The following is a 26,851-nucleotide window of genomic DNA, read 5'->3' on the forward strand; positions in this document are numbered from 1 at the left end:
GTGCCAGCTCATGCCAGAGCCCCAGGCCACTTCACTTGTGTATTAGTGTAGATCAACGTGATTGTTACATGTATAAGAGTGTATTTGGTGTTTAAACTTCATGAAAACTAGGGGGATGTTATTTGCATTATTTTCACTTAGCTGTATCCAATTATAATGTAATAGCAAAGATTTATATTGTGTATGCCCCTGTAACTAAATAGCCCATCAAACGAGAAAGAACTTTAACAGAAAAGTGCTAATTCCAAAGCAAGTGGTCATTATGTGTGATGTTTGGAGGTCAAAGACTCAATATGCGTTCCTCACTCTCCGCCATCAAAGGAAAAGCCCATGTGGGTAGTGACCCTGTCAGCTTGTTTTCTGGGAGAAGAAGCTATAAGTATGGATGCAGAGAAAAATCTTTCATCTCTGGAGTGTTTGGACTCTGATAGGGAAGGGTACCAGATGCAAAGCAGAGATCCCCAGAGACAATCTGGGTAACCTGAAAAGACTTTTGGGAAAATTGGCAGTTTATTCCATAACTGCCACCATTTGGAATTACAAACTGTGACTCACCTGTGCATATATTTTTCCTGCTTTAACCTCTCAATATCTCTCATTTCCTTTTCTAGCTACTAAACCTTTAGTTAGCTTACTATAGAATTGGCTACCAGTGTTGTCTTTGGTGTAAGATCTAGAGTACCAATTGATCTGGGGCAAGTGGCTGATCTCTTGGGACTGGGAGCAACTTGATGTGGTGTGATTTTTGGTTTAAGTGACCTTTTATCACAAAGTCCAGTTTGTCTGCGTGGCAAGATAGACTGGAAAGTCTCAGTCTGTGGCTGCATGGTACGACTGGTATAGTGATCAAGAAGTTCACATTTCTTACTGACTTCATGAAATCCAATTATAGAACATTCACCAACTTGGGATGTCTGCCCAGTTTTCTGACAGTCTGCCCTGAGGTCGGCACTCAGTCATGAGTCACTCCAGACAACTTGACACCCACAACCTCCCATTATCAATGGAGTGGGTAGAGGGATAGTGGAGGGATAGAAAGTTTTAAAGATTAAGTCCCAGGTCTTCAACTGGCACTAGATGTAACCTGGAGTCAGCTGAGGGTGCAGAGCATAGATTCATATAGTCAGGCCGAAGGGGTCATCCAGCCTGAGCTCCTGCATAGCACACAGCAGAGAATCTCACCCAGGGATTCGGGTGCTGAGTCCAGTCATTTTGCTTGAGTTGGAGCATGTCTTTTTGAATGAGACACCCAATCCTAATTTTAAAACCCCCAGTGAGAGAAAAATGACAACAGCCCTCTGCAATCTGCTCCAGTGGCCAGTTACCCTCAATGTTAAACATTTGTGTCTCCTTTCCAGCTCACGTTTCTTTGACTTCAGCTTCCAGCCAGTGGCTCTTGTTCTGCCTTCGTCTGGTTTCTCATATCAGAGATCTTCTCCCTGTGTGGGTGTTTACCGACCATACCAAGTGGTGTCTCAACATTCTCTCCAATAGATTGATCCCCTTTAGTTCCTCGTGATAAGGCAGGTTTTCCAGACCTCTCATGGTTCTTGGAGCTGTTTGTAGTGTGGACCCCAAACCTGGACATGGTGTCCAGTAATACGAATAGTCTCTTTAAAGCCATACACAGAGGGAATATCACATCCCTACTCTGGTTCAATATTCCTGTTTATCCATCCAGGCATAACATCCACTCCTTTACCCAGCACTTCACAACAGTTTCCACCAGGACCCCCAAATCCTTTCCAAAAGGAAAGCAGCCATGGGTTTGTGGGATTTAAAAAAAAAAGCACAAAAATTATGGGATAAGGATGGCATTACGGGGTGGAGAAAATTGCATGCTGGGAACTTAGCCACTAGCTCCCAAAGATCCTCAGGCAGCTCATGTGTACCCCATAACAACAAGATCCCCAAAGGCACCATGCACCCTAGGACACATTCCCGGGGTGCATGGCACTTTAGAATCATAGAATGTCAGGGTTGGAAGGGACCTCAGGAGGTCACCTAGTCCAGCCCCTGCTCAAAGCAGGACCAATCCCCAGTTTTTGCCCCAGATCCCTAAATCGCCCCCCTCAAGGGTTGAACTCACAACCCTGGGTTTAGCAGGCTTTGCTCAAACCACTGAGCTATCCCTCTGCCAATGATACACTTTGCAATGATACACGCACTTCTGGTGAGTACGTGCTGTAACGATGCAAGCAGCACACACCTGAACGCTACAAAAACGTTGGCAGCTACACGATGGAACTTGCCTCGACCGAAGTTTGTAGTATAAACATGTCCTGAGTGTCCCCGATTCCTAAGGAGCCCAGCAGCTCCCTGAGTCTGCCCAGACAAAGCCTGAGAAATACCAGGACACCCTCCTATCTGCATCCGGACCCATGGTCACAGCCAGTGGAAACAGAATGGCGGGGGGTGCGGTTCTCACTGCACCAACTAAGGGGGGCTGGTGAGCTGCCGGGGGGCGGGGGTGCTGCCAAGCCAAGGCAGAGGGAGGGGGAGCTCTGGGGGGCACTACCCAACCAAGACAGCAGGAGGGGGGAGTTGTGGGGGGCCCAGCCCAGCCAAAGCAAAGGGAGGGGGAGGAGGGAGGAGCACTGTCCAGCCAAGGTAGGGGAGGGGAGCTGTCCCTCCGAGTTAGCAGAGGCTGGAAGCTTTGCTCCATGCTCCCCTTGACTTTACCCATAGCCCTAGGGAATCCCAGACATTGCAGGGCCCTTGGCAGGGCCTAGGCCTGTCGTGTGGGGCCGTGAGTTGGGTGCTGTTCATGTGGATCTCAATGTCTGACTTTAGTGAAAGAGCCACGTTTGGGAGAGCTGGGGAAGAGGGAACAGTTAATCAGAACCTTTCCTGACTGACATGGCTCAGCCGGCTCACTCTGCTCCCTTGTAAGAGGAAGCTGCTGTAACAGGCATTTGTCTGGCCTTGAGAAAGGAATTCAATGAGCTCTCCTAATTATAACTGCCACAGAGGGGCTTGTACAATTATGAAAGGCCCTTAAAAGCCGGGTTTGGGTTTTTAGAAGACTTTCCCCCCTGCTCTCACTGAGCATAATAGCACTGTCATCTGATCTTGCCACACAGAGAAGAGTGACGCTCCCTGGGGCTGGTTCATAGGAGAGTGGAAGTGTTGTGAGCATACGCTGTCTGGGGATTAGATTGTTCCAGGCTGGGAGCTGAACAGGTGACTCTGTTCAGCTCCCAGCCTGGAACAATGTGCGCTTCTGCGTATGCGCATTGCTGACCCATATTGTCAAAGATCATGAGCCAGACCCTCCAAAATCATGAGACTGGCTTAAAAAACATAAGATTTAAAAAAATATGTATTCTTTTTATTTGCCTCCTGGTTTTCAAGTCTTAGGTCACATTTTCAAGCTTCTCCCCACAACTGTGAAGCTAGGAACGTGCTTTTTTTTAAAAATGAAAGCTGGGATTTCCCCTAATCGCCAGCCTCTGGGAGTGGGACCTTCAGAAAACCACCAAATATCATGAGACTTGAGAGATACTCAAGAGCGTAACGACACTGGCTCTGTGTTCACGCTCTCAGTCACAGCAAGTGGTGTGAAGAGCTCAGCACGGCACTGTTATGACACCAACATCTTACCCCACCCCTTCGCCCGAGTAATGGCACGACACCTCTCCATCCCCTCAAGGAACTGCCCAACATCCTCTTAACCCCTCTAAGGAATCATGCATCAGCCACCTCACCCTGCCCTGGAGACCTGCAGCCTTTCATCCACCCCAGTTGGCTTCCCAGGAGATGAATATTTAAAACTCAACCCTTTTGCATTTTTACAAAAAATATAAAATGTTAAGCATGTGTCAGAGTGGCTGTTTGATGTTCCTTTCTTCTGCATGCCAGGGCCTTCCTGGTCTCAAGCATGTTAATTGATGCAGGAGAGTCCACTGAAACATCTCACTGGCACGGATTCCCACGGAAAGCGGCACTCAGCTGGCATAGCTGAGGACAGACAAGGGCCTTTATTTGATTAACAGTGGCTTATTTGGAGTTGCTGGATAATTCATTTCTTGCCGATCTCTACTGAGGGACTGATTGATTAGTCTCTTTGCTTATAGGAAGGAAGATCTGTGCTTTTGTACATTATCAAAGTGGCAGTGCTGGAGAGTGGCCATGGGCTAGGCACACAGTCATGTGTTGGCTTTGGGGCACCGCATTCACTTTCCCCAGATACAAACTCTCCCACAGGGAGGCAAATGCTGCTGCTGGTGTCAACGTAGCCTGTTGCCTACATAGAAAATATTATTAAGGAGTAGAATATATTAATACTAGCAATATAATAACAACGGCAAATTAGAGCTGTGGGAATTGTTGTGTTGGATCAATCCAATTGTCCAGCATCCTGTCTCCAGAAGTGACTCATAGTGGATGGTTCATAGGAAGGTTTAACCCCCCCACCTGCATCTTACTGTGCATATCTCTACCACGAGGGCAGTTTTTATCTTGCCCCAGTTTATCATGGATGAGTCTATGCCCTGAAGCTTGAAGCTTGTTAACTTGGGTTTTCTCCGCACTCTTTCTCAGCTAGTATAACTTCAGGCACAATTCCTGTTCGTATACGCATCTAATGAAAGGCAAACACTGAAAGGGAGCAGCAGTCTGCAGCAGTGATTTCATAACAGAGATCCGCCATTCACGTGTACAGCTTCCCTTGCTGATCCATCTCATCGCCCATTCCTTGTAGGCTTTCTGCTTTCTCTTAATAACCTGTTTGAGATGCTCGTTCATCCAGTTTGGTCTGAAGCTCTTCCCTATGATTTTTCGCCCTTGGCTTGGGATGCCAGTTTCAGACAGTATCTGCAACTTTGATTTAAAGTCATTCCAAGCCTCCTCCACATTTAGATCTTTGAGTTGGTGGGTCTCAGCTCAGTTGCTAGCAGACAAAGGCCTATATCACAAAATCAGCATCACCGCACTGGCCCTCTCGTTATCCATCTCAGCAGAGAGATCAAAAACTGGGCAGTCTCTGGAGACCGAACTGTCCTGTCACCCCAGGCAAGGACTGAGGATAGTTGGCATGGTGGCCACCATGTTCTGGGAGTAAGTACAGTGCATCACTCTCCATACCCTTCAATTTATGAGAGTGCCCTTCTTTATAGGGTTCCCAGCCCAATGTACACACCTCACTAAATTCTGCTAAGCATCTCCATGATGGAGGGTTGATGTGATATGAGCTCCCAGCCATTCCCTTTCTCACTAATGCCCTGGCCTTGTGTAACACCGACACACCCCGGTCGTCAGCGGGCGGGATCGAACTGGGGACCTCTGGAGCTTAGTGCATGAGCCTCTACCGCATGAGCTAAAAGCCAACTGGCTTTTACCTAAGGCTGTAGAGCAAACTCATTAATCTCTCTCTAAGTGGTCTTGGTGCCACTAGATGGGACAGAAACCACACCCAGAAGGTGTGTGGGTTACACTTGCTCTCTGAAAGCCACAGATGACAGGTTCCTCCCACGATCACTGACCCATTACAGAACGTGGCATCTAATGTTCTTCATTCCAAGCACCATACAGCAAGTGCTAATGGGAGCCCTTTATTTTTGATGCACAGACATTAATCACTCTTCTGCCTGGGACTCTCTCATTTAGAGATGATTTTTCAGATGATTAGGCTGATAGCAGCTGTTCATAAGCTGAGGAGCTGTCGGCAGCATGAAAGGTGGGTGGTGGCTATTTATCTTTCACATAATTGTCCCAACAAAAGCCACAAATAGTAACTTAGAAAAGGAACGCTGGCCCTTTAAAGACTCCCTAACCCTTTCATCGTGCCTGTCTGGTGGTGGGGCCAACTGTTCCCACGTCCTCGGATCAAAGCCTCCACCAGATTCTGGAAGGGTTGGTATTTCCAGGGAACCTCCCCCACAAGAGACCTGTTCACCCAGCAAACTGGCCCAGGCGCTCCCATACGCCCCCACTGCAGTCAGTTTAGATGAGTGAACCAGTCACGCCATCCAGCCATATTCTACTTTAACAGTTTTAATCATTTAACCATTGAAAAATTCATTACCTCTGAAGTTTAATTAGAGCTGCCTAGATGGATTGTCTGCTTGGCAGGCAGCAGGAGGGTGTGAGCAGCGCCAGCGGGGCTGTGGGCTAATGAAATGTTTAATGCTGAAGACTGAACCAAGCTATCTTGGGTGCAGCAGATGCAGGGTTTGGTTTATAAATAAATCCAAATGTTGTTATCTCGTTTTCTCTTCACACCTTCCTGGAACCTCCTCCTCTTGCAGCCGGGCTCAAACTTCTCTGCTGCTTGTTGAGTTTGGGGCTCCCTGGTTGAGTTTGATTTCCTCCCCCACTCCACACCGAGGCCAGTGCTCCGTTTAGTTTGGATGGGGGGTTTGCTGCTTTTCAGTCTGACCCTAATCTTCAAACCCAGCCACTGGAAAAGAGCTGGTCTCCTGCGATTTGCCAAGGAGATACTGTCAGTCTCCAGGCTGGTGAAGGGAATCCGCTTCAGAGCCTCTCCGGCACTGCTAGCCTCAGCTCCTTCAGGCTCATCTGCACTCATGTCAGAACCCTCCTGGTCAGAGCTCCGAAGTGTGGCCATGAGAGACCCCCCCGTTTCTTTGGATCTGCTGAGGCAGCAGGAAGAAGAGCAATGCAAAAGGCCTTGGAAACAAAGAGCCGCTATGCAGGGGCCTACCCGCAACCAGGAAATGGGAGCATTCGCCCCATAAGACTGACTGGCTTTTTCTGAGGGATCTGTGTGACACACGCACCAGGACTCACACACAGAGCCGGCCAAGCACCAGATGAGTGACATCTCTGTCCTGACAGAGCCAGAGAGACCCCGGTTGGGAATCAAAGCATTCGGAGGGTGTGCTGGTCTGTGGGATTGTATCTGCTGGCATGTGGGGTGCCTGGTGCGTAGCTCAGTGCAGAGGCAGCTTGTGAAAACGTTGGCCCGCATGTCTGGGTATGTGTGCCTATGCATTCGATGGCTGCGGATTTATCTGCGATGCTTGGAAGGGGCTGGTGCTAGGAAAGGGAATTGTGTTCCATCTTGTGGTGTGAGCTCTCCCATGGACGTGCACCACCACTCTGAACGTGACCCAGCACGTGCGGCTCTGAAATGCAGAGAAGAAGCGTCCCATTAGCCTGAGCATGCAGCACAAAAGCCAAACTATCTGACCTGCTGCATTGTGCCCCGTATTTTCAAGAATCCTTCCAGAGAGTCATGCAGGCGGGTGTCTGCTTGGCCTTGAGGGGAACAAAGGAACGACAAGAGGCAGGCAGCGAGCTCAGCCATTGTGAATTCAAGGCTATGCCACTATTTGTAGGGGAACATGCTTGAATTGCCTCTCCTGAGAATTTGCAGGAGGAGGTGCAGGCACTGTGGGAGGGTGCACACGGAGCTAGGTGCTTGAGTGCCCAGGCTGGCAGAGACAGGGGCGCTCTGGAGGCACTACTCTGGAAATCACTGCCAGGGGAGGAGGGAGACAAGAGGGAGCAGGGCAGAGGCGGAGGGAGTGGGAGGGGCAGAGCAGAGGCTAGGATGAGGGAAGTGGAGAGGAAAGGCAGGCAGGGCAGGGGCAGAGGTGTGGGGACAGCTGGGAGGGGCAGCGCTAGGGGTTAGATGGGGCAGGGGGCACTCAGCAGGGCCCAGGCAATGCCAAAGATGGTGGTGAAAAAATGAGATTAGAAGGGAAACGTAAGGGCCGAAGGCTGCTCCCATTGCTCCAGCAGACCCTTGGCCCTGGCTTTGGGTTGGAGTGGGGCAGGCCAGGGCCCTCAGCTGTATCACTGACTTTTGCTGTGAATGTGGCCAGGAGCACTGGGAGCTCTAGAAGCGTCTCTCTCAATATCCTGGGCTTATCGTCTCCAAGTGCGGTCTGAACTGAGTTCAGCACATGGCGGGGGCAGCCCAACCAGACTGCAGCGCCAGATGGGAAATCTCGAGCTTTCACCCACCGCGCTTGCTTCTCTCTTCTCTTCTTTTTTAGTTCACTGAGAAATTTCCCACGGCTTAGGTAAAAATAGAGCCGCTGTCTAAAGCTGCGGGGAATCGGCATGGAGGGGCCAGCGCGGCCTGCTGGGATGCTAATGCAGAAGCAAAATCTCATTCCAGGGCGCCGTTCTTCCAGGCCCTGCGAGTGTCGCCAAGGAAGCTGACAGTCTGGTCACTGTGCATCCAGGCACCCTGTAACCCTTGCTCAGAGAGGACACCCTTCTGCTGCGAGCGAGTGGGGGAATGGAGCACGCCCACTGGGGCAGTGTAGGCTTTAATTCCCAGAGCCCTATGCACTCGTGGTCCCGTGGGAGGCTGTGACTCTGGTGGGCGGATGGCTGGGAGGAGACACTTCCCGAGGCAGCACTTGTTCCGGAGAGGCCGAGTGCCTTAGCTCTGAAGGGAGGGATGGCTAAGGGTTTGAGCCCTGCGCTGCCCAGGGGCCACTCCACTTCATCCATTCAGCCCCTATCCCAATTCATCCTCCTCCTCAGAGAGATTGTTTCCCAATTCCAATACCAGGCACATTCCATTCTCCCCTCCTGTGCAAAGTGCCAGGGAATGGCAGGCAAGGCCACACAGCCATCTTAGCACCACTTACTGCAGCTACTGCTCCCAAGACCTACGTGCCCTTCCCTCAGTTTCAGCCTCCACAGGGAGAGCAATAATCCCCAGCCATTGAGAACTCGCTTAGGTCACAAAGCAACAGTCTGGGCAGGCAGAATTCCTCCGCGGGACTCAGGCTTTCCGCTTCAGCCCTGGATATTTGTTGGTGTGGGGGCTTTCAGAAACTCTGCTGTGGGGGCTGCCTCCTCCGCAGCAGGCCCCCCTGGATGGGGTGCAAAATCCCTCTGCTCCTGCACAGGCTGTGCACCTCCCATGATGCTTGGAGAGGATCTGGCCCTTGGGTATGGCAGCAGGCACAGAGCTGTCTAAAGCTGCCAGTTGCCTGTGGAGTGGAGCAGAATGGATGCAGTTGACAAAGGAGCCCGCGCCACTGTGCAACTGGTGCTAGCGCACAAACCATTATGGAAGCCAGAAACAACTCCTGCTTCCCTTTCCAAGGGCTCCCACAAATCTCTTAAGGAGCTTCAGTGCACATTCTCCCCAGGAGCTCTGAAGCACCTGTACGCGTGGATCCGCATGCTGCCAGGCGTAATTACCGCCTTTCATTTGGCACCTTGGGTTTACATCAGCCAGGCAGGAAGCAGGGAGGCTGGGTCTGGTGCTGGAGAAGCAGGAGGTTCCTACTGCTGTATGTGGGAGAAGCAGATGTTTTGACCCTTCCACTGAGGACAAGTTCAATTGCTTAATCTTCAAAACCCATCTTCTTGTAGAATTGACCAATAGGCTTGTAGTCAGTGCCAATCCTGCAGATCCCAACAGGATCCTAAGTTAGAACAAAACCGCCAGGGTTTGGAGTCAACAGAGTGTGAGACAATGCTTGTGACCTTTACTGTTTCCCTGCTGTACACAGTTCTGTCTTGTGTTTGATGGAGGGCTCCTTGGAGGAACAGACAACTGGAGCTTTCCCAGTCCTCAGCCAGTGCTCAATTTGTAATGTAAGAAGTGCCGGGGCTCAAGTACCTTTTTTACATTCATAACTCATACAGCAAGCCCAAAGGTGCTGGGGCTATGAACTGCCAAGCCTAGAGGTGCCAGGGCTCAGACGTGGCACAAATTAAGCCCTGGGGTCAGCATTGTTTGACTCTTTCCCAAAGAGCTTCTCACTCCGCTGTGTCATGAGTCACATTCTTAGACAGAAGCTGTGCTGAGACAGAGCCTGGCTAAGGCTGTGTCACTGGCTCATGCTCTGCCCCAGACCCTCAATAGGATGTGGTGCGAGGGATCACAGGCCTCGAACCTAGGCCTCAGGGTCCCTGGGCTGTGCTCAGACCACAATCATCTCCCAGCTGCTCACCTGAGTAAGCAGGAAAGGGTCTAGGGAAGCCCTCACAGAGGGCCCCACCCCCAAATCTCCTGACTGGGGGGAATATCCAGCCCCCTGGTTGGCTGAGGAGTGCTATATAAACCAGGAAGTAACAACAGGAAGTTGTCTGAGCAGCTAGAGGAATTCCTGGCTGGCTGCTACTATGGACTCCTCCTGCTTACCCGCCTGCTCCTGGTTCCTGTCCATCCATCCCAGACTCCCACCTACTCCCAGCCCTTGCTCCTCTGCCTTGCCCCTGACATTGTCTCTGGCTCTGACCTTTGTCTTGACACCGATGTTGGCTTTGGTGTTGACTCTTGGCTCTGACGACTAGATGTGATTGCCCAGGCCCTGATCATTGCAGGTGGCTCCTCTGGAGTGAGAGGGGTTGTGCTGGGGTGGAAGGGGTCAGAAACCATTGTTCTTCAGTTATGCTCGTCTGCTGCAGTGATCCACAGGGACCCTGTGCAGTGCAGTATAAGTTACAGGAACCTCAGGGCAGCTGAAACACGGTCTCGTGCCAGGGAGGCCCCCAACAGGGCCAAGAATGCAGGATGGTGTGTTTACAGCCACCTTGCTCCTCTCCCCTTTGTTAGCGAATGAAGCTGTAGAGAATCAATACGACACACTTTAATGGATTAACAACTGACCAACTGGCTGGTCTCAACATGTACATGGGAATCGACATTGAACGGGTGCGTTTCTAGTGGGGTCCCTATGCTATTTAACAATTTTAGTAATGACCTGGAAGAAAACATGAAATCATCACCCATAAAGTTTGCAGATGACACAAAGATTGGAGGAGTGGTAAATAATGAAGAGGATGGGTCACTGATATATAATCATAGAAGATTAGGGTTGGAAGAGACCTCAGGAGGTCATATAGTTCAACCCCCTGCTCAAAGCAGGACCAACCCCAACTAAATCATCCCAGCCAGGGCTTTGTCAAGCCCGGCCTTAAAAACCTCTAAGGATGGAGATTCTACCACCTCCCTAGGTAACTCATTCCAGTGTTTCACCACCCTCCTATGAATAGAGAGATTTAGATTGCTTGGTGTGACGCAGTAGGGAGTGGGGTGGTGTGACACAGCAGGGAGGGGGGAGTGTTGACCCGGGAATGTGGCAGGGGAGTTTTACTGGGGATGGGATACCTGAGAGCCTGTAACCTGAGCCAGGAGCGGGATGGAGGAGGTAACACCTCTGCCCGTGAAACTGGACAAAGGCTGCAGGAGAGAGCCTGCTGGAGGGTTTTTGGTTTCAGTTTTGGGCTGGGTGGTGGAATGCAGGGAACCGCAAGGCTGGGGTCTAAGCTCCCTGCCCCCCAGAAGGACTTAGAATCACAGAATAACAGAGTTGGAAGGGACCTTTGGAGGACATCTAGTCCAACCCCCTGCCCAGAGCAGGACCAATCCCTACTAAATCATCCCAGCCAGGGCTTTGTCAAGTCTGACCTTAAAAACTTCCAAGGAAGGGGATTCCACCACCTCCCTAGGTAACGCATTCCAGTGTTTCACCACCCTCCTAGTGAAAAAGTTTTTCCTAATATCCAACCTAAATCTCCCCCACTGCAACTTGAGACCATTACTCCTTGTTCTGTCATCTGCTATCACTGAGAATAGTCTAGATCCATCCTCTTTGGATCCACCTTTTAGGTAGTTAAAAGCAGCTATCAAATCCCCCCTCATTCTTCTCTTCCGTAGACTAAACAATCCCAGTTCCCTCAGCCTCTCCTTATATGTTCCAGACCCCTAATCATTTTTGTTGCCCTTCGCTGGACTCTCTCCAATTTCTCCACATCCTTCTTGTAGTGTGGGGCCCAAAACTGGACACACTACTCCAGATGAGTCCTCACAAATGTCGAATAGAGGGGAACGATCACGTCCCTCAATCTGCTGGCAATGGCCCTACTTATACACCCCAAAATGCCATTGGCCTTCTTGGCAACAAGGGCACACTGTTGACTCATATCCAGCTTCTTGTCCACTGTCACCCGTAGGTCCTTCTCTGTAGAACTGCTGCCTAGCCATTCGGTCCCTAGTCTGTAGCGGTGCATGGGATTCTTCCGTCCTAAGTGCAGGACTCTGCACTTGTCCTTGTTGAACCTCATCAGATTTCTTTTGGCCCAATCCTCTAATTTGTCTAGGACCCTCTGTATCCTATCCCTACCCTCCAACGTATCTACCACTCCTCCCAGTTTAGTGTCATCCGCAAACTTGCTGAGGGTGCAATCCACACCATCCTCCAGATCATTAATGAAGATATTGAACAAAACCGGCCCCAAGACCGACCTTTGGGGCACTCCGCTAGATACCAGCTACCAACTAGACATGGAGCCATTGATCACTACCTGTTGAGCCCGACAATCTAGCCAACTTTCTACCCACCTTGTAGTGCATCCATCCAGCCCATACTTCTTTAACTTGCTGGCAAGAATACTGTGGGAGACCGTGTCAAAAGCTTTGCTAAAGTGAAGGAATAACACGTCCACCGCTTTCCCCTCATCCACAAAGCCAGTTATCTTGTCATAGAAGGCAATTAGATTAGTCAGGCATGACTTGCCCTTGGTGAATCCATGCTGACTGTTCCTGAACACTTTCCTCTCCTCTAAGTGCTTCAGAATTGATTCCTTGAGGACCTGCTCCATGATTTTTCCGGGGACTGAGGTGAGGCTGACCGGCCTGTAGTTCCCAGGATCCTCCTTCTTACCTTTTTTAAAGATTGGCACTACATTAGCCTTTTTCCAGTCTTCCGGGACTTCCCCCGATTGCCATGAGTTTTCAAAGATAATGGCCAATGGCTCTGCAATCACATCCGCCAACTCCTTTAGCACTCTCAGATGCAACGCATCCGGCCCCATGGACTTGTGCTCGTCCAGCTTTTCTAAATAGTCCCGAACCACTTCTTCCTTCACAGAGGGCTGGCCACCTCCTCCCCATGCTGTGCTGCCCAGTGCAGTAGTCTGGGAGCTGACCTTGTTCGTGAAGACAGAGGCAAAAAAAGCATTGAGTACATTAGCTTTTTCCACATCCTCTGTCACTAGGTTGCCTCCCTCATTCAGTAAGGGGCCCACACTTTCCTTGGCTTTCTTCTTGTTGCCAACATACCTGAAGAAACCCTTCTTGTTACTCTTAACATCCCTCTCTAGCTGCAACTCCAGGTGTGATTTAGCCTTCCTGATTTCATTCCTACATGCCCGAGCAATATTTATATACTCATCCCTGGTCATTTGTCCAATCTTCCACTTTTTGTAAGCTTCTTTTTTGTGTTTAAGATCAGCAAGGATTTCACTATTAAGCCAAGCTGGTCACCTGCCATATTTACTATTCTTTCTACACATCGGGATGGTTTGTCCCTGTAACCTCAATAAGGATTCTTTAAAATACAGCCAGCTCTCCTGGACTCCTTTCCCCCTCATGTTATTCTCCCAGGGGATCTTGCCCATCAGTTCCCTGAGGGAGTCAAAATCTGCTTTTCTGAAGTCCAGGGTCAGTATTCTGCTGCTTTCCTTTCTTCCTTGTGTCAGGATCCTGAACTTGACCATTTCGTGGTCACTGCCTCCCGGTTCCCATCCACTTTTGTTTCCCCTACTATTCTTCCCTCTTTGTGAGCAGCAGGTCAAGAAGAGCTCCGCCCCTAGTTGGTTCCTCCAGCACTTGCACCAGGAAATTGTCTCTTACAGTTTCCAAAAACTTCCTGGATTGTCTGTGCACCACTGTATTGCTCTCCCAGCAGATATCAGGATGATTGAAGTCGCCCATGAGAACCAGGGCTTGCAATCTAGTAGCTTCTGCGAGTTGACTTGACTGAGGGGTCCTGGTTGTACCCACAAGCTCTGTTTTAGACTGTGTTCCCATTGTCCAATAAACCTTCTACTTTACTGGCTGGCTGAGAGTCACAGTGAATCCCAGGAAGAGGGGTGCAGGGCCCAGACTCCCCCATCCTCCGTGATAGCTGGTGGTAGCAGTGGGATCTACTGCACCCTGTGGACGGCGCTTCCTGCAGTAAGTGACTGGGGAACAGTAAAACAAAGGGGGATTGATGGGGACCAGGCGTGCTGAAGATTCAGAGAGAGACAGTTTCAGGGGGTGATTAACCCCAGGAGTGTGTGACCAGCGAGAAGGACTTTTGCAGTAACAGGGTCCCCCTGGGGATTGCAGCGAAGGGTCCCAGGGGCGGAGGAGTCTGCAGCTTGACCCTGGCAAAGAGGTGGTGACCTCAAGAAGGACTGGCACCCTCAGGGTTCTTCCTGGGAAACGTGGAAAGCTGCACAGGCCTGCGAGTGGCCAGCCGGGAGATGTATGCTAAACGCCTTAAGAGCGACCTGCTGGAGCTGTGCAGGCAGAGTGGGCTGCGCATTGGGAGGTCCACCAAGGAACAGCTGATTGCCCAGTTGGAGGAGAAGGATCACTTGGATGACCCGATCCCTGTCCCTGAGGGAAGCCGCCCGGTGGACGCAGCGTGGACTCCAGGGCCTGACCGGGCTTGGAGGGGTCAGACTGATGCCAAGGACATCCCGAGACCCTTCCTACCTATGCCTAGGGGAGGGGTTGGGGGAAGCCCAGCGAATACCAAGGGCACCCTGACCCCGGCAGCCAGCAGGGGATCCTCCCGGCGGAGCTCCCCATCCTTGGAGCGGAGGCAGCGGGAATGGGACAGGGAGATGAAAATGAGGGAGCTGGAGGACCATGAAAAGCAGCATCAGCATGAGGAGAAGTTGCGGCAACGTGAGCTGGAGGAGAAGAAGAAGCAACGTCAGCGTGAGCTGGAGCTGGCCAGGCTGAGGAGCAGTGGGGCCCCAGCTGCAGTAAGTGAGGGGGGACCCAAGACTGCAAGGAGCTTTGATAAGTGCTTTCGGGCCCAGCGTAAGGAGGGGGAGAACATAGATAGCTTCCTGATGGCCTTCGAGAATGCCTGTGAGGGGCACAGGGTTGACCCTGCAGACAGGCTCCAGTTTCTCACCCCCTTACTGGACCCCAAAGCCATGGAGGTGTACAGCCGAATGAAAGGGGTGGAGGCAGGGGACTACGAAATGTTCAAAAAGACCCTGCTCCGTGAGTTTGGGCTGATTCCCGAGATGTAACAGAAAAGGTTCCGGAGTCTGTGTAAAACCCCTGAGGTCACATACCTACAACTGGTCAACTGGATGCAGGGATATGCTTGCAAGTGGACAGCTGGGGCCCAAGTTAAAGAGGACCTGCATGACCTATTCATACTGGAGCAACTGTATGAACAGTGCCCATCCGACCTGAGGCTATGGTTGGTGGACAAAAAGCTAGAGAACCTGCAGCACGCAGGGCAGCTGGCCAATGAGTTTGTGAACAGTCGGACAGGAGGTAGCAGAGAGGAGTCTCAAAGAAACAGGCCCCCCACAATGCAGAGAAAGAGTCACCATGGGACCTCCCAGTGGGGAAATAGGGAGAACCCCCTCCAAAGGGGAACACCTGGCGTCAGGACCGTCCGACCTGCTCAAGGGGACCAACGGGACATGAGCTGCTATCACTGTGGCCAGAGAGGCCACATACGACCCAGTGCCCCAGGCTCAGGGACAGACTGAGCAGACCCAACCTACCCAGGGTTAATTGGATAGGGACCCAGCTGGACGAGGGGCAGATGACCCAGGAAAGGAGGGCTGACAGCTTACCACCTACTCAGGAGGGAAGAGTACCCCAGGCCAGCTCCTCTGGAGGGCTGGATGCTCCAGACTCAGGGTTCTCAGTTTACAGGGTGGGCGCGGGGCTGTCCCTCCAGAGAGAGTGCCTGGTTCCCCTGGAGGTGGATGGGAGGAAGATCAATGGATACTGGGATATGGGTGCGGAGGTGACGCTGGCACGGCCCAAGGTGGTGGCCCCAGATCAGGTGGCGCCCGACACCTACCTGACCCTGATGGGGATGGGCAGGACCCTATTCAAGGTGCCCGTGGTGAGGGTACACCTGAAATGGGGGTTCCAGGGGGGCCCCAAGGATGTGGGGGTGCACCACCATTTGCCCACTGAGGTTTTGATGGGGGGAGACCTAGAGGACTGGCCAAGCAACCCCCAGAACACCCTGGTCATGACCCGTAGCCAGAGCCAGCAAGGGGCACTGCGCTCCGAACTTGGGGAGTGTACCACACCGGAGGCGCAGAACCCTACACTAGTGGGGAGGGAGCGCCGAGGGGCACGGCTCAGAGAGGCTGTGGCCTCAGACCCAGCCAGTGAGAGGGAACCGGGCCCCATCCCTTCCCCAGCCACTGAGTTCCAGGCCGAATTGCAGAAAGATCGCTCCTTGCGGAAGCTAAGGGAACTGGCCAACCTCAGTGCGGTACAGTCCATGGGGAGAGGTTGCCAGGAGAGGTTCCTGTGGGAGAAGAGGTTCCTGTACCGAGAATGGGCTCCCCCAGGGGACATGGAGCCCCGGAGGATCAGGAGGCAGCTGGTGATACCCCGGAAGTATCACCGCAAGCTATTGTACCTGGCCCATGACATCCCCCTCTTGGCACCAGGGAATCCGGCGCACCAGGCAGAGGCTGTTACAGAACTTTTACTGGCCTGGGGTCTTTACCACTGTCCAGCAGTATTGCCGATCCTGTGACCCCATCAGAGGGAGGGGAAGGCCCGGGGCAAGGGGAAAGCAGCTTTGAGACCTTTGCCCATCATAGAGGAACCTTTCCAGAAGGTGGCCATGGACATAGTGGGGCCTCTCAGCAAGATGACCCGGTCGGGGAAGAAATACATTCTGGTGGTGGTAGATTTCGCCACCTGCTACCCCGAGGCAGTGCCCTTAGCTTCCATTGAAGCAGACACCATGGCAGATGCGCTCCTGACCATTTTCAGCCGAGTGGGGTTCCCCAAGGAAGTCTTGACAGACAAAGGGTCCAACTTTATGTCAGCCCTGCTTCGGTGCTGTGGGAGAAATGTGGGGTCCGGCACAACTGGGCCTCAACATATCACCCCGTCTAATGGGCTGGTAGAGAGGTTCAATGGAACTCTAAAAATGATGCTGAAGACCTTTATGAACCAGCACCCGCAGGACTGGGACAAGTACTTACCTCACCTGCTGTTCACGTACAGGGAGGTACCCCAGGAGTCTATAGGATTTTGCCTTTCCAACACTTATGTAGAAGGAGGGTAAGGGGCCCCCTGGACCTGATGAGAGACGAATGGGAGGGGAAGGCCACTCCCGATGGCGAGTCAGTGGTGGAGTATGTCCTGATCTTCCAAGAGACTTGGTGAACTCATCAGCCTGGCCAGAGCCCAGAAGAAGCAGAAGGTCTGGTATGACCGCATGGCGTGGGCCCGCGCCTATGCCACTGGGGATCAGGTGATGGTTCTCATTCCCGTGAGAAAAAACAAACTACAGACCACCTGGAAAGGCCCTTTCAAGGTTGTCAAGCAGCTAAATGAGGTAAACTATGTGGTGGAGCTGTCTAACCGGGTGCACCACCACTGGGTGTACCATGTGAATATGATGAAGCCATATTATGCCAGGGGGAAAGTGGTGTTGGTCATGTGTGGACATTGGGAGGCACAGGGAGAAGACCCTTTGGTAAATATATTCCCTGGCTCCCCCCTGGAAACAATTCCCCTCTCGGATCAGCTAACCCCTGCCCAACAAGCTGAGATCAGAGGGGTTCTGCATCTGTACCGACAGCTGTTTTCCATCCAGCCTGGATGCACAAATCTGACTGTCCACCAGGTGCAGACAGGATCACATTCCCCAGTAAGATGGTCCCCCTTCCGTGTCACAGGGAAAACTGCTCAGGACCTGGAAGAGAGGTCAGGGACATGTTGGCTTTGGGGGTGATCCAGCCATCTTCCAGCCCTTGGGCCTCGCCGGTGGTGCTAGTCCCCAAAAATGACGGGTCAATCCGGTTCTGTGTGGACTATCAGAAGCTCAATGCTGTCACTGTCTGATGCCTACCCCATGCCCAGGCCTGATGAGCTCCTAGACAAATTGGGAAGAGCTCGGTACCTTACCACCATGGATCTTACAAAGGGCTACTGTCAAGTGCCGCTGGATGCAGACGCCAGGCTGAAATCAGCCTTTATCACCCCTCTGGGGCTCTATGAGTTTCTGACCCTGCCTTTCGGCCTCAAGGGAACACCAGCTACCTTCCAGTGCCTAGTGGATCAGCTACTAAGGGGGATGGAGACTTTTGCCATGGCATATATTGATGACATCTGTGTCTTTAGCCAGACCTGGAAGGACCATGTGTCCCAGGTTAGACAAGTGATGGACCGACTCCAGGAGGCGGGGCTGACCGTAAAAGCTGAGAAGTCCAAGGTGGGGATGGCTGAAGTATCTTACCTGGGCCACCGGGTGGGGAGCCGCTGCCTAAAGCCAGAACCAGTGAAGGTGGAGGTGATCAGGGACTGGCCCGCCCCCAAAACCAAAAAGCAGGTCCAAGCCTTTATTGGGATGGCAGAGTACTATCGGAGATTCATGCCCCACTTTAGCAGCATAACCACCCCCTCACTGGACTATGCAAGAAGGGGAAGCCAGACAAGGTGGTCTGGACTGAGGAGTGCCAGGAGGCTCTCTGGGCCCTGAAGGAGGCTCTGATCAGTGGCCCAGTTCTGGCAAACCCAGACTTTGACAAGCCCTTTATGGTGATCACCGATGTCTCAGACACGGGGCTGGGGGCGCTGTTAATGCAGAATGATGAAAAGAGGGAGAGACACCCCATCCTGTACCTGAGCAAGAAGTTGCTACCCAGGGAGCAACACTACGCGGCCATCAAGAAGGAGTGCCTGGCCATGGTGTGGACCCTTAAGAAAGTAGAGCCATATCTTTTTGGGCGACACTTCACTGTGTACACCGACCACTCTCCCCTGACCTGGCTACACCAGATGAAAGGAGCCAACGCCAAGCTCCTGAGGTGGAGCCTGCTCCTGCAGGATTATGATATGGACGTGGTGCATGTGAAAGAAAGTGCCAACATGATAGCGGATGCGTTGTCCCGGAGAGGGGTCCCTGAACTTCCCCTGGTCACTGGTCAGAGTGACCCCGCTCAGTTCAGTCTCGAAGGGGGGAGAGATGTGACGCAGTAGGGAGTGGGGTGGTGTGACGCAGCAGGGAGTGGGGAGTGTTGACCCGGGAATGTGGCAGGAGAGTTTCATTGGGGATGGGATACCTGAGAGCCTGTAACCTGAGCCAGGAGGGGGATGCTGGTGGTAACACCTCTGCCCAGGAAACTGGACAAAGGCTGCAGGAGAGAGCCTGCTGGAAGGTTTTTGGTTTCAGTTTTTGGCTGGGTGGTGGAATGCAGGGAACCCCAAGGCTGGGGTCTAAGCTCCCTGCCCCCCCAGAAGGACTTGACTGAGGGTTCCTGGTTGCACCCACAAGCTCTATTTTAGACTGTGTTCCTTTTGTCCAATAAACCTTCCATTTTACTGACTGGCTGAAAGTCATGGTGAATCCCAAAAAGAGGGGTGCTGGGCCTGGACTCCCGCACACTCTGTGACGCTTGGTAAACTGGGCACAAGCAAACAGTAATTCAATACAGCCAGGTGTAAATGTATGCTTCTAGGAACAAAGAATATAGGTCTTATTTATAGGGTGGAGGACTCTACCCTGGGAAGCAGTGACTCAGAAGAAAACATGGGTGTCACTGTGTATAATCAGCCAAACATGAGCTCCCAGGAAATATTATGGCAAAAAGGACTAATGTGATCCTTGAATATATAAACGGGGGAATCTTGAGTAGGAGTAAAGAGGCTCTTTTACTTCTGTAATTGGCACTGGTGCAACCATTACTGGAACATTGTGTCTAGTTCTGGAGTGTACAGCTCAAGAAGGAGGTTGATCAATTGGAGAGGGTTCAGAGAAGAGCCACGGTAATGATTAAGGGATTGGAAAACCTGCCTTAAAGTGAGAGAGACAAGGAGTTCATACTGTTTAGCTTAGGCCAGAGCAGGTGAAGGGATGTCTGGATCACAGGCTGTATGTACCTATATGGGGAAGAAAATCCTGATAATGGGCTATTCAGTCGAGCAGAGGAAGGTGTAACACGATCCAATGGCTGGGAGTTGAAGCTGGGCAAATTCAAATGGGAAATACGATGCAAATTGTTAACACTGAGGGTAACTAAGCATTGGAACAACTTACCACAGCTCATGGTGGATTCTCCATCACTGACCACTTTAAAATCAAGATTGGGTGTTCTTTCTAATAGCTGTGCTCTAGTTCATGCACAGCTTTTGGTGTTGAAGCAGGACTTGATTCAGGGAAGTCCTGTGGCCTGTGCTATGCAGGAAGTCAGGATGAGGTGATCACAATGGTCTCTGCTTGCATTAAAATCTGTGAACTGGGCCCATCATACCCAAATGCTAGCTACAGCCTCTGTCTGAGATGCATGTATATGTGTAGTCGGTTCTGGATATGTCCCAGCCCCTCAGAATCCCTAGGGGGTATAACATCATCTCCCCCATAAATCCAATGGGCTAAGCTGCCCTCCTTGCATATCTTCTATGCTAGGAGGCCCACAATACTCTCCAGTGGCTATGCGGTACCTGTCTCTGTTATCCTACACGAGCAATAGTAACACTGCTGGCAGCAGTTCACCAAATAAGCAGAGCTGGAGGAGAGCCCCCCTGTCAAGCATTTTCTCAGCTTCACTCCAAGCTCACAGCACAATGGCCTCTTCTGTTGCCATGGTCACAAAACCACCTTTAAATGGACTGGTCCAAATCCCCCCTCTCCATCAGAGGAAGGACGACGTGAGAGTCACAGCATGACAAACCATGCCCCAGGCCCTATTGACCTGCAGGGATTTCTGGAGGGAGCTACTGCCTTGGCTGGCATTCTCCTCTAGAGCTGAATCCCACGGCTTTCTCCTCCTCTTGCCATCAGGAAGTGGTGAGAAAAGTGGTGGGTACAGCCAATCAGCAGCTCTACCCCACCATATGGCCAGAGGGATGCTCCTCCACATGCACACACACACGCAGAGCTAACTTTGGAGTCTGCGAGGCAGCCCGTGACCTTTCTGTGAAGAACTTCCACCAGGCCCCAGTGGGCAGAGGGTGATGAGTCACAGCTGGGGAGCAGGACTGGAAAAAGAATATGCGATGAACACAGACTATCTCTGGCTTCCTTTATTATTTGTAATCCTCAGAAATAAGAGAACTAGTGACTCTTGCATTGGGGAAGGTGCCCAATAGAGAGGCCTTGAAAACAAAGCCCCATTCAAAGAACAGGCATGACAGGGGCTTCCCACATCATCCCACCAACATCCCATTGCCTGACCTAAGCAGGAAGCACCTCGAGGAGTGAAATTCAGGCTCCATGGCCCATGAAATTTGCCTCTCTACAGTTTTCATTCATGATGCTGTCAGCCTTAGTTACCTGCATGCTGTAGCTATTCAAACAGCTCTGTTTCCCTCCTCCCAGCTCACTTTCTGTCTCCAGGCCACTCTCATCCCTCTGGCCTTCTGCTCATGATAAATCCGTGGCCTACTGCTCTTTATCAGTCCCTTGTACTTACCCCTTTATGGCCATCCTGCCTCCATACCTTTAACATTAACTGTGTCTGGCATGAGGCTTCTCATCTATGCCCCTCTCCGAAGCCCATTAATGACTCCCCCATGTTCACTTTCTCTTCTTGCCTTTCCTAGATGATGAAGCTAAGAATAAGAATTCAGTGGCAAAAAAATATGTTAACACAGAGTTAAGTTTGCTTGGTGGGAAGCTGTCCCCTTGCAGCACTCTGAGTTGAGTAAACAACTTCTGAAAACTAGGAAATGCACAATTAAAGTTGCCTGTGTAACCTTTACTCTGCCCTCTTTTAGCAGTGTCCCCAATAGTCATTCGCACTCTCTGGTCCCATGATTAGTCAAGGATTTTATACACAGTGGAGCAGCTTCCAATGGGGAGACTGAGAGAGAGCCCCACACTTACGTGTGTGAAACACTGCCTCTCTCCCTCTGTGTATGTGTGTGTGTGTGTGAGAGAGAGAGAGAGAGAGACATACACCATGCATCTGTCCCTGTGTGTGGGAAGTGTTAGAGGGCTTTCCCTTCACCGTCCCACTTCCCTGGTTTTTGTCAGGCAGACAGCAAGCAGCAAAAGACCAGAAGTCCAAAGTGCAGACAGTGCAATGTTTATTGGGGTTAGTTCCAAACAAGCATATCCAGAGCTCTACACACCAGCAGAGTCTGTTTCCCAGTGTTCCATTCCCAGTTCTGACATCGCAGAGCCTTTACCCCATGTCCCCCTTCCCAGCTCTGATGCCTCAGAGCCTTGCCTGTGTCCCCATTCTCATTTCCCATTCCCTATTCCCCATTTTCCATTTTCCCTATTCCCATCTCCTCCTTCTTAGCAGGCTGAAATATATCTGCAATGCACGCCCACAGTCCCACCCCTTACAACTTAGGGTCATGTTCCATTTTGGGTCTGGGGTCTTCATCCTACCCCTTTTGTACCCCATGGGAGAGGTAAGAAGTGAGGTTGTGCTGCTTGGTCTTTTAGTGTTTTATACCCCCCCCCCCCCCCCAGCCCCTTTGCTCCTCCCAATTGGTTGCTTGACTTTGCCTTGAGATAGGGGTTGAGGCAATCTTAAAGTGTGCTCTGGAGTAACACTTTAACTGCTCTTATCTGTTCCCATTGTACTAACAAATCCCAGAAGCAACATCACAGTGTCTTTATCCCTTGTTTACACATTTTAGTATAAGAGTATTAAAAAAGTCAAACCCAAAATTCTATCCCAGGCTAACAAACAGACCTAGATACTAACAGGAAGGTGTGACACACACTGCCTCCCTGTGTGTGAGAGAGAGACAGAGAGAGAGAGAGAGAGACACACACAATGCATCTCTCCCTTTGGGGGTGGGGTGACACACTCTCTCTCTCCTGGTGTGGGTGGGACACACACTGCCTCCCTTTGTGTGTGTGTGAGAGAGAGAGACACACACACACACAATGCATCTCTCCCTTTGGGGTTGGGGTGACACACTCTCTCTCTCCTGGTGTGGGTGGGACACGCACCACCTCCCTGTGTGCTGCAATGAGAGTTTAGGGCATCTAAGGCTTCTATGCTCAGTTGCTAACTGTAACCAGGGGGCTGGAGGGAGATATTCTCAGCTGTAGGCCTTTGATGCAGGAAATTGTTGTTCCCATTGGTTCACCTGAGCCAGACTCCACTGACCGCTAGGTCATAATGGAAGACTCCTCTGCCCCTCAGATCTTTGCCTGAGGAGGGCGGTTGCAGGACAGGAGTCATTTCATGTTGATACTAGGATTCTATCCTCCCCGCACTAGTGTTCCCACTGAGTTGATGTGCGCAGTGCTGAAGCTGATGCTAGCCGGGCTATTGCTGCAGCTGGGTCTATCCCCTGTGGCGCATTTTAAGAATTGGTTCCATGGGATAAGTCTGCTCATGCACATGAACCCTTCCTGCCCTTCCACACACACAAATATTGACTTAAGGAAAAGGAGCCGCTGGGAGAGAAGGAAAGAAATGGGACATTAGTTTAGATGTGCTGCAGACCTCTTATCAACATGCAGATATACCGACTTGGAACACTGGGGCTGGATGCGCTGCATCTGAGAGTGCTAAAGGAGTTGGTGGATGTGATTGCAGAGCCATTGGCCATTATCTTTGAAAACTCATGGCGATCCGGGGAAGTCCCGGACAACTGGAAAAAGGCTAATGTAGTGCCAATCTTTAAAAAAAGGGAAGAAGGAGGATCCGCGGAACTACAGGCCAGTCAGCCTCACCTCAGTCCCTGGAAAAATCATGGAGCAGGTCCTCAAGGAATCAATTCTGATGCACTTATAGGAGAGGAAAGTGATCAGGAACAGTCAGCATGGATTCACCAAGGGCAAGTCATGCCTGACTAATCTAATTGCCTTCTATGACGAGATAACTGGCTCTGTGGATGAAGGGAAAGCAGTGGACATGTTATTCCTTTACTTTAGCAAAGCTTTTGATACTCTCTCCCACAGTATTCTTGCCAGCAAGTTAAGAAGTATGGGCTGGATGAATGGACTATAAGGTGGCTAGAAAGCTGGCTAGATTGTCGGGCTCAATGGGTAGTGATCAATGGCTCCATGTCTAGTTGGCAGCCGGTATCAAGTGGAGTGCCCCAAGGGTCAGTCCTGGGGCCGGTTTTGTTCAATATCTTCATAAATGATCCAGAAGATGGTGTGGATTGCACCCTCAGCAAGTTTGCGGATGACACTAAACTGGGAGGAGAGGCAGATATGCTGGAGGGTAGGGATAGGATACAGAGGGACCTAGACAAATTAGAAGATTGGGCCAAAAGAAATCTGATGAGGTTCAACAAGGACAAGTGCAGAGTCCTGCACTTAGGATGGAAGAATCCCATGCACTGCTACAGACTAGGGACCGAATGGCTCGGCAGCAGTTCTGCAGAGAAGGACTTAGGGGTGACAGTGGACGAGAAGCTGGATATGAGTCAACAGTGTGCCCTTGTTGCCAAGAAGGCCAATGGCATGTTGGGATGTATAAGTAGGGGCATTGCCAGCAGATCGAGGGACGTGATCGTTCCCCTCTATTCGACATTGGTGAGGCCTCATCTGGAGTACTGTGTCCAGTTTTGGGCCCCACACTACAAGAAGGATGTGGAAAAATTGGAGAGTGTCCAGTGGAGGGCAACAAAAATGATTAGGGGACTGGAACACATGACTTATGAGGAGAGGCTGAGGGAACTGGGATTGTTTAGTCTACGGAAGAGAAGAATGAGGGGGGATTTGATACCTGCTTTCAACTACCTGAAAGGTGGATCCAAAGAGGATGGATCTAAACTGTTCTCAGTGGTAGCAGATGACAGAATGAGGAGTAATGGTCTCAAGTTGCAGTGGGGGAGGTTTAGGTTGGATATTAGGAAAAACTTTTTCACTAAGAGGGTGGTGGAACACTGGAATGCGTTACCTAGGGAGGTGGTAGAATCTCCTTCCTTAGAGGTTTTTAAGGTCAGGCTTGCCAAAGCCCTGGCTGGGATGATTTAGTTGGGGATTGGTCCTGCTTTGAGCAGGGGTTGGACTAGATGACCTCCTGAGGTCCCTTCCAACCCTAATATTCTATGATTCTATGACAGGGACTGACAGTAAAATCTTCACCATTTTGCCTTTGCCAATCAGTGAAACCTTTCCAAAGAGACCAGTCAAGGAACCAACAAAAATCATTGCTTCTCTTCAAGATGGAACAGAGCGGTACTCAGCGTTTGGAGATACTTTGGGATGGTCTCTAAAGGCAGAAGGTTGCCTACGAAGGACAGTCTCTCACACGGGTTTATTCTCAATTCCTTCTATTCATGCTCTGTTTGTCACACTGCCTGGAGGGGCTCGCAAACCTGAGTGCCAACCTTGGGGCATGCTGTCAAAAAGCAGGGCAGACACCCCGACTGGTAGGAGAAAGAAATGAGAGAGTTAAAGCAAACTAAGATATATACACAAATGAGTTGCAATCTAAATCCTAAGAGTGACAGAGTTGTAGTGATCTGTCAATTCCAAATGTCTTTCAGGGCAAACCCATGGAAAACAGGGGGGATCTCTCCCTTCAGTTTGGAGTCTCTGGCTCTGGGAGAGTCCAAATAACCAAGAGAAGATCCTGTGTCCTTGTGAGGCATTTTTATATTTTCTTTTCCTCTGAAACCAAGCTGACGGCAACGATTTCCGTGCAGGTCCCTTCTTCATGTGGTGAGCGGGAGAGAATGCACTCAACAAAGTCTTTGACCCTTCATCTCGCACAATGACTCATTTGTGTTTAATGAACCGGATTCAACATCTTCTTGTTAGAGACCATCACTTGCAGTACACAAGTTTTTTTCCTGTTTGGTGAGGTACAGAGTTGCGGAGGGTTTACAATGCAAACGCTTGCTCTCACTTTATAACATGGGGTATAACACAGTCAGCGTCCTACAAGCATTTTATAAAACACTAAACACATTCTTATTAACTTAACATCGAATATTGATTTTTGTAATGCTGACACTCACACTAGGCAGACTGGTTCTCAGCTATGCATTTGTACGTGTTCAGTGCGGCCTGGGGCCTTGGCATGAGGTGGCATCTGGTCTGCCAGTGTCACACTGTTATTTCAGGGAATGTCTAGGGATGGCCACATTCATGTTAATGGCTTGTCAGCTCATCTGTTCTTGTCTCATATCCTCCCTTTCCATCCTGCCGGTGATGCCAGCCACCTCTGAGTTTGCTTCTCCCACAGCTATCTCCAGACTTTCTTCCATGCCACCCCTTCTACAAGGGCTGCCCTCCCTGAACTTGTCCGAACATCTATTACCCAACTGCTTCAGATTCATAATCAAGACCCTGCTGAGGAGAAGCCTGCAAGAAACCAGCCACCCAGCAGTGCCTGGGCCAGAAACAGCTTAACAAACTCACACTTAGAATCAACACTCTCCTCTGAGAGTCTGAGCCCTCGTGCTGTGCCCCTTGTCTGCCAGGGGAGGCATGTGATCTTATCACACATGGCCCCTGCTCTCTCCCACTACCTCCTCGGCTTGGTCACAAACTTTGTGAAATTAGACAGAGTGCTCCTTGGGGCAGGTGCTGTGTCTGCCTGTGTGCTGGAGCCCTGCCTGGCACGGTGGGACCCCCAGTCCTGATCAGAGCTTCAGGCACTGCTCCGATGACTGATGATCACAGTGATAACAACAGGGATTTACAAACCATTTGTATTGATTCTAACTGTGAGGCCTGTAAAGTAAATCGCCATTGTCTCCACTTAGCATTGTACCTCCAGTCAATAAGTGAGTGCTAGGCAGGATTTCCCCGGGTGTTTTATTAAACCAGATGTCTTGACAATGAACAGGAGATAGCCCCGAGTTCTAATCTGCAATGGGGGGATGAGCGCAGAAAGGGGGCAGCAGATACCAGCAGGGAGGAGAAATAACCTGTCTCACCTGCAGCACTCCGCATCCTCAGCACAAGCAGCCTAGGCAAGATGCCTGGTCACTAATGCAGAGGTGAAGTGACCCCAAAGGGGGTCACTCTGG

At 51.0% G+C, this 26,851-nt stretch overlaps 1 long non-coding RNA gene across 1 annotated transcript; it reads left to right on the forward strand.

The window, feature by feature from the left end:
* The first annotated feature begins 106 nt into the window (after positions 1–106).
* LOC122463039 lies at positions 107–21,988 on the forward strand. Its single transcript, XR_006286001.1, has 3 exons — positions 107–117; positions 9,207–9,212; positions 21,876–21,988. It is a non-coding gene; the product is annotated as an uncharacterized LOC122463039 (long non-coding RNA).
* Positions 21,989–26,851: the final 4,863 nt, after the last annotated feature.

This window comes from Chelonia mydas, chromosome 15, assembly GCF_015237465.2.
Source record: "Chelonia mydas isolate rCheMyd1 chromosome 15, rCheMyd1.pri.v2, whole genome shotgun sequence".
Classification (NCBI taxonomy): Eukaryota; Metazoa; Chordata; order Testudines; family Cheloniidae; genus Chelonia; species Chelonia mydas.